Here is an 8,615-nt window from a genome sequence, read left to right as displayed (position 1 = left end):
CGCGGAGGAGAAGGCCAAGGAGGAGGTAAGGGTGAAGAAGGAGGAAGAGGCAGCCGCGGAGAAGGCGGCCCTTGCTGAGGAGGCTAAGGCGGCCAAGGAGGAAGCCGAGAGGATGAAGGCAGCTGAGGCTGCTGAGGCTGCTGAAGCTGAGGCGGCCAAGACAGCTTCTAGGTCGCCCATCAAAGATGATGCTGCTAACATCGCGATGATAAAAGAACAGGCATAGGGAGACGGGCGGTCGTCATCGGGCTCACCCGGCGTCTCGGATAGCTTTAGCTGTTCGGGAGCCAATTATTAAGCCTTTCCTCCCTGCCATCTTTTGGCGCTTCAAATGATATGTCTGTAACCTTTTGCTTTCCTTTTCCTTGTATTTTGTACAACTTTGGTAGGTTGTGTTTTGGCTTATCCTTATGGGGACGGCCGTCGCCTGTATTCTCCTCACTTGTAACCTGTTATCACTTTTAATAAGAGTTTACTTATTTTGCCTCTGGCTTGGCCGAGGTCTTTTCTTGTCTTCGTCTGGGTTGTCTTCTTACGTTATTAATTGAGCGCCTCTTTTGTTTCCGCCTCGGCCTGGCCGAGGCAGTTTATAGTGCGTATCTCAACTGTGTTTAACGTTTCTAAGGCATGTTGATCGCTTTCGCGAGTATCGACTGCGCTGGTAGTGACTGCCGTGACGCCCGCTTCCTTATAGTGACTGCCGTGGTGTCTACCTCTTGGAGTGACTGCTGCGGTATCTACCTCTTAGGGTGACTGCCGTAGCGTCTACTTCTTGGGGTGACTGCCATGGCGTCTATTTCTTGATGGTGACTGCCGTGGCGTCTACCTCTTGAAGTGACTGTTGCGGCGTCTACCTCTTCGGGTGACTGCCGTAGCGTCTACTTCTTGGGGTGACTGCCGTGGCGTCTATTTCTTGGTGGTGACTGCTGCGGCGTCTACCTCTTGGAGTGACTGCTGCGGCGTCTACCTCTTGGGGTGACTGCCGTAGCGTCTACTTCTTGGGGTGACTGCCGTGGCGTCTATTTCTTGATGGTGACTGCTGCGGCGTCTACCCCTTGGAGTGACTGCTGCGGCGTCTACCTCTTGGGGTGACTGCCGTAGCGTCTACTTCTTGGGGTGACTGCCGTGGCGTCTACCTCTTGATGGTGACTGCCGTGGCGTCTACCTCTTGGAGTGACTGCTGCGGCGTCTACCTCTTGGGGTGACTGCCGTAGCGTCTGCTTCTTGATTGTGACTGTGGGGGGAAATGAACACTTTGATGGAAAACTTGGACGATTCTTCATTAGATATAAACATGCGTCGGGGTGCCCACAGTTGTCTTGGGCACCTCCGCCGCTATACAAAATTTTTCCCGAGATTGTCAGTGTCCTAATGGCTCATCAAAGGTGCACCCTCCATGTCTGTCAGCCGGTGTGTCTTGAGAGAGCATCGGACCTGGGAATGCACTGTATCTGGAAGGACTTCAATTTGGCGGTGTCGGCTTTTACCCTTTCCAGGTATCTTACCATCCTGTCGTCTCGAGCCTCATACTCTCCTCTGATTTGGTTGGCCACCAATAGTGAGCATGTTTTCACCACGACGTGCTCCGCTCCGGCAGCCCTAGCTAACTCGACTCCATTTATCACCGCCTCGTATTCGGATTCGTTGTTTGAGGTCGAGAAGGTAAATTTCAAGGCGTGCTCAAACACGTCCCCGTTTGGGCTGGTGATAAGGATGCCGGCTCCTGAGCTGTTCGCCGTGGGGGACCCGTCAGTAGTTATTTCCCATACGCCGGGATGCGGTTCTTCTTGGTCGGTCGGGGTTCCTTCAACCATGCCGACGCTGGTATTCATCGGGTCGCCCTCCTGCTGCAGGGATGGGCTCTTCCCCTTCTCTGACTTCTCTCTGACTTCTTTGCCACTTTGAGGGATTGCATGTTGCATCCTCTGGCAGATATTTAGACGTTGACCACCTCGTCCTTCTCGTCCTTGGAGACGAGCTTATGCGCTTCCCCCCGGTCTGAGACATACATCAGTGTTAGGGCCCGGATGGACATCACTGCGTCGGCCTCGCTCAGAGTGACTCGGCCTATGAGAACGTTGTAGGCGGACGAGCCGTCAATGACCACGAACTCAGCTAGGACATTCTTAGCCGCATCCCCCTCGCCGAACATCACTGGCAGCCTGATCGACCCCAGGGGTACCAGGCCGGCCCCGGAGAAACTGTACAACGGATTGGTGCAGGGGCTCAAGTCTTCAACCTTCAGACCGAGGTTGAGAAAGCACTCCCTGAACATGATGTTCGTGTAGGCGCCTGTGTCAATCAGGCACCTCTTAACCAGGTGGTTGGATATGTCCAAGTGGACTACAAGTGGGTCGCTGTGAGGGGCGATGACCCCCTCGTAGTCCTTCTTCCCAATAGTCATGTCGGGGGATGTTGGAGGCGGGGACCGCTGTTTTGGGCACAAAGTTGATGGCCTGATACGGCTCGTTCGGGTGCCGTTTGTGCCCATGAGCGGACCCGCCGTTCTCGTTGCCCCGATGACAACATGGATCACTCCTATCCGTTCAAAGACGGATTTCTTATTTGAACCGCCGCATCGTCTTTTGGCCTTTGGCAACATACTTGCCGAGGCTCCCCTTCCGGATCAGCTCTTCAATGGCATTCTTGAGATGCCGGCAGTTGTCGATAAGGTGACCGGTGTGGCCGTGGTACTCGCGATCGGCTCGTGTCACCGTCTCCCTTTGGCTTGGGGGCCTTTCCCACTTCTGGCCCTCGTTCTTGCTCAGGGCGAAGACCTCGGCAGATACGACCGGGGGTGTGATCACCGTACCGCTTACGGTAGTACGTTCCCGAACTCCCCGGCGCCCGCCGAGCTGCATTTCTGGCGGACTGTCGACCGTGACCTATTATTGTCACGGCGTCCTTCATCCGGTTGTCCTCCGCGCTCTTTCTCTCTCGAGTGCCCGGCCTCGTTGTGGCCTACCCAGTCTTGTGATAGTCTTCCACCTTGATGGCCTGGTCGGCCATCTTCCTAGCGGCGTCTAGGCCCAAGCCTCCGTACTTGATGAGCTCGTTTTTTAAGTCTCCCCTTAGGAGGCCTTTCATCGTGAAGGCCGCCGGTTCGGGTTCGGCTCTCGAATCTGCCGAACCTTGACGTCGAACCTCTTCACATAGCCGTAGAGACTCGCTCCCCTCTGTCGATAGTCGGGAGGTCCGATGTCTCCACGGCCCTTCTCTTATTGCAGAGTCTTTGGGCTAAAAGGCGTCCCTTAGGTCGGGCGAATAAAGATCCGAGCCGTCGGGCAGCCCCTTGTACCAACTCTGAGCCATCCCATGCAAGGTCGTTGGGAAGACTCGGCACCAGACTTCATCGGGTTGTTCCCACACCGACATGTACGACTTAAAGGCCTCGGCATGGTCGGTGGGGTCGCTATCCCCTTTGTATGTGAACGCCGGCAACTTTAGCTTGGTTGGCACGGCGGTTTCAAGGACGTAGGCACTGAGGGGCTGTATGACCACGTGTCGAACGACACGCGGCGATCGGCTCCTCGCATTCCTAGTCCGGCTCCTCTCCCCGTGGCGGGAAGGGCTTCTTCTCCGACTCTGGTGAGTCGGGCTTCTTCTCCGGCTCTGGTGAGTCGGACTTCTTCTCCGACTCTGGTGAGTCGGACTTCTATCACTCCTCTGGGGCATGCCTCGTCGGTGCTGCGGCGACACCGTCCTCCCACGAGTGCGGGAAGGACTCAGGTCTACCACTAGCGCTCTGGGCTCCCCCGGTGTCTTGACAGGGCCAGCTTCTTCTAGTGCTCCATTCAAGTCTCTTGGAGTCACATTCTGGGCCCTGGTCTCCTGGACGGGTTTCGCCGCTCTTGTCGGTGTGACAGTGTGAGCCGACGTACTACCAATTAGGTCCAGGAGTAGCTTCAGTTTTCTTTTGCATCAACCACATGTCCCATGATGGTGACTGGTTGAAGCGCGGCGTATCGGTATTATTGGCATCCCGTACTCGGTTGAATTACCCGCCGGTGGAGGGTCGCGTAACCTGCATTGTGGACGGTATCATCTTGGTAGAATTCGGTTTCGTCAGTTACGAATACCTCTTGCTGTTTTGACATCTTCTTAGCTTTTTGGGTGGGTTTTTGTTTTTTTTTTTTTTTTTTTGTTTGGGAATGAATGTGACTAGCTTCTAGTATCTCTTTCCCACAGACGGCGCCAATTGTTCCCGGTTTAATTCCAGAGCAGTTATTTGTTACCACCCGTGCTTGTAGAATGACGTCCTTGGTTGAATCCTCCTTTCGGTCTCCTGAAACAGTGAACAAACTGAGGGCTCGGCTTTGGACCGAGCGAACTCACTCCAACGTTCAAGTCAGTAAACTTAGAGAGATAAGCTGTTGTTACTTGGCGAAATGTATTTTGTAGAGAGATAAGGAAGATATTACCAGATGAATAGTGATTCTTAGGTTAAATTGTGGATCTCCTCCTCAATGAGAGTTGAGGAGTATTTATAGACTTTCACCTTTTGTCACGTAGTGGCCAAGTGGCCAAGTGGCTAGCAGGTGGAAAGACCGATCTACCCTCGGCCGAGGGACCCATGGCAGGCCGGCGAGCCCTGTTGACTCGCCGCCGAGGGGTCTTGGATATGAGTTCGCGGATATGTGCCCCGGCTGGCTAGTTGCCCCAGCCGAGGCCCAAGAGACAGGTTAGACTGCGTCGGTTAGGCTGTCTAAGTTGTTGACTTGCTTGTGGATATCTTTGACCTTGTTCAATATGTTGACTTGGTCAGCGGGTGCAGAATATGCCCCATCAACTATGATACAAAAAGAAGATAAGTAATTTACTCCTATAATAAAATAGCATAACGTGTGTAACTATGATACAAAAAGAAGATAAGTAATTTACTCCTATAATAAGATAAAATTTAATATTGTGTTTGTATACAACTATGATATGGGCATGGGCAATTACACGTTGAAAATTTTTTTATATAAAACTTGACTTCTTCTATTCTCTCTATATGCATATTCAAGTCGTTTTGTTTTTGTTTTATATTATTTATTGGTAGTCTATTATTTTATTTATTAAATTGTCGAAATGCTAATTTACCAATTTCATACGGAGTAATGATTAGTCTGTCTATAATATGTGTGTTTGTTGTGCTTTTTCTTCTTATTTTTTTAGTTCTCTAATTTTGTACCACTTTTTTTTTTATTAGGTAAGAAAACTGGGTCGATCCTCTAGGGTAGGACCGACTTATTTCATCCTTTCGAATGAGGGAGGTAAGTTGAAGCCACCGGCTATCAAACCACCTCGAAAGAGTGGACATGAATGTCCAATAGTAGCCATGAAGTCAGCAACTTTGTTGGCTTCACGAAAGCAATGTTTAATTATCACTTCATCGAAAAAATGAAGGTCTAATTTTACATCCTTGATAATACTAGAAATTTCCCAAGGAATTTGCCAAGTACCTCAAATTGAGTTAATAACACATAAATTATCACCCTCCACAATTAACTTTGAGATTCCTAAGTATTTAGCTGCTAAAATACCTTCTTTTAAAGCCAGAGCTTCCGCAACAAGGATACTATTGGATCCGCACTTTTTTGCTCCCAACAAAACGACTTTGCCATTGTGATCTCTTATAGAATATCCTGAAGCAGCTTTATTACCTTCTATTCTTGATCCGTCAAAATTTAGCTTTATGAAACCGTTTCTAGGTTTTTCCCACCAAATTTCTTCCTTACTAGAGTTGTTTCTAGCTGACTCTTCTATCTCGGGATTGTTGAGGTCCTTAAATCTAGTCACATTCCAGGACTTAGTGCTATTATTACATAAAGTAATAAGTTTGCTGATACTTAAATTAACATTATTAAATATAATATCATTTCTATGAAACCATGCATTCCACCAAATAAAAATAATCTTAATGAAATAATCTTTTGGAATTAAATCCTTGAGATGATTAAGTTTCGTTAGAAAACTTTGACTTGTAATAGTATCATAATTTGACAAAAACTCGTTGAAACTAATAATGTTCAGGTCTTGGATGACAGATCCAATCAAGGGACATTCGTAAAAGAAATGATCTTTGTAAAGGGTTATGGTGCTATATAATAAATACATTTAACTGGATTTTGGTGAAATAAAACTTTTGGGAAAGAGGTTTAACATACGTTATTGTAGTTTTGTTGTCTACTCCATCACATTTTAACATTTAGAGTCGACAAAGTTAATGGATTTGTTTTTTTTTAAAGCAAAATAATACCTTGGTTAACTTTAAAGACTAAATTTTCTCATCACTTCTACTCAAATATTTATATTTTTTGCTTTCCCGCTTTAGCTGCAGTGAAAGGAATTGAGTATCAGGTGTTTGGAGGAATGGCACAACGACGGTGGGGATGAAACGAATTTTTGTTATCACAAGGTTACTATGATCCTTCATTTCCTCGTTTTCCCATTCAGTCTGGTCATTATAATTAATTAATTCACAAAGGGTAGTTAATACGAAATTAGGTAAAACTCTGAAAGTCAATAACAAACTTTAGATATAGTTTTTGATGGGGCATATTCTGCACCCGCTGACCGAGTCAACCTATTGAGCAAGGTCAAAGACATCCACAGCAAGTCAACGTATTAGACAGCCTAACCGACGTAGCCTGTCGGCCTGTCACTTGGGTCCCGGCTAGGCAACCAGCCAGCCGGGAGACATATCCGCGTACTCACATCCAAGACCCCTCGGCATGGAGTCAACTCGGCCAGCCGGCCTGCCATGGGTCCCTCGGCCGAGGGTAGAACAGTCTTTCCACCTGCTCTGCCACTTGGCCACTTGGCCACTACGTGACAAAAGGTGAAAGTCTATAAATACTCCACTTCTCTCATTGAGAAAAGGATCCGAAAATAATTGAATAATCCACAATTCACCTCACAATACTCTAATCTGGTATAAACTCCCTTATCTCTCTACAATATACTTTGCCAAGTAACACACAACTTAATCCCTTTTAAGTTTACTGACTTGAGCGTCGGAGTGAGTACGCTCGGTACCAAGCCGAGCCCTCAGTTTGTTCGTTGTTTCAGGAGAGGCCGAAAGGAAGAGTCAAGCAAAGTCATCATTCTACAAGCTCACGTGGTAACAAATCCTGCTCCGGAATTACACACGGAACAGTTTTTTTTCCTGGAGAGTTGTTTAAATATGTTGTAGGATTGTTGCTAGGTTCTAATCTGGAAACTAGACCATGCAATGTCACAAATAGGATGTTCATTTGTAAGGACAAATTTGACTTTTGGTGGATGTTCACTTTGAGGGTCTCCTGTGGATGCAAATAGAAGATTGTGTAGAAGATTGTGAATGGTTTTAGATGGTTTAGTATACTTAGAAGATGGGCTCTTGGATTCGCTCGCCCTCACGAAATCTCAAATCATTTCGAGTGGATTATTTGATGCTTCCTTAGAAACTAGGAGTATAAAGTTTATCATATACCTTATTAAGAATATATTGCGTAAGGATACTTTAAAGAGCTGAGAGTGCCTTTCTATTCTAAGTTATTGTTAAATGGAAGTACTAAAATGTTGTTTTATGCCATTAACTTATCAATGATCCATTTGGAGTTGAAGTAAACACGGAGACTATCTCTTAGAATACCGACTGTTGTTATAATTATCTATTCCCTCAGTCAGCGTATTTCATCCTCGACCATTCATTTCTCCTCCTTCCTCATGTGGTGAGTGCCTACTTTCTCTTACCTTGATTCCTTTCACTTCCTCCTTCCTCTCAATTTTTGACGGGTTATTCATCCTTTTTCTCCCCATTTTTGATGGGTTGTTCATAGGTGAGGTGTCCTGCTAATTCTTATGTCGATCGATGCTTTCTTCATTTAATAAATTTTATTTGGTTGGTTGATAATGTTTTCTAGAAAAAATTTAGCTTTTGTTGGATTTGTACATGTGGTAGTGTTATGAATGAAGGAAAAACGACCTTGTAAACCCGACCATATTTATTGATGTGGCTTTTTTGAATTGTGATTTAGGTATTTGTAATTAGACCTTGTAAAGCCGACCTCTAACCTACAGAATACATCTCAACCATAACCCAAAACCTGATATAAATCATCCCACCTGGAAAATGTCACGCCATTACATGCTCATATCTGGTGACGTTGGGTTTGGGTTGCGGATGGGGTTAGGGTTGGTTTGGTTTGGGGTTGGAGAATATGCCACACCATTACATACTGATATCTGATGACATTGGGTTGGGGTTTGGGGTTGGGATTGGTTGATTATGTTGTCTGAAAAAAGATTTAGCTTTATGGATTTGTACATATAGAATAAAGAAAAAACGATCTTGTAAACCCGACTGGTTGAGATGGGGGGAAGGAGAAGCAGATAGGGATAGGATGGGACGGTGGGAGAGATGACGAGTTTTGAGATGGGATGGGGGAGGGATGGGGAGGAGGAAAGGAAAGAAAGTTTGTGCTTGATTTTGCTTGGCCTCGTAAGGAGGAGGGTTGCTCTAATTGATAGAATGAGCTGTTTGTTTTGTTCAAAATGAGAGTACAGGGGAGGGGAATTTGGTTTTAGGGAGGGAGATTTATGGTGGTTGTAGAGCTTGGACAACGGGATAGGGTGGGACGGTGGGA

Source organism: Silene latifolia, chromosome 6 (genome assembly GCF_048544455.1).
Source record: "Silene latifolia isolate original U9 population chromosome 6, ASM4854445v1, whole genome shotgun sequence".
Lineage (NCBI taxonomy): Eukaryota > Viridiplantae > Streptophyta > Magnoliopsida > Caryophyllales > Caryophyllaceae > Silene > Silene latifolia.
The sequence above is the reverse complement of the archived record's forward strand: the minus strand, read 5'-3'. Positions refer to the sequence as shown.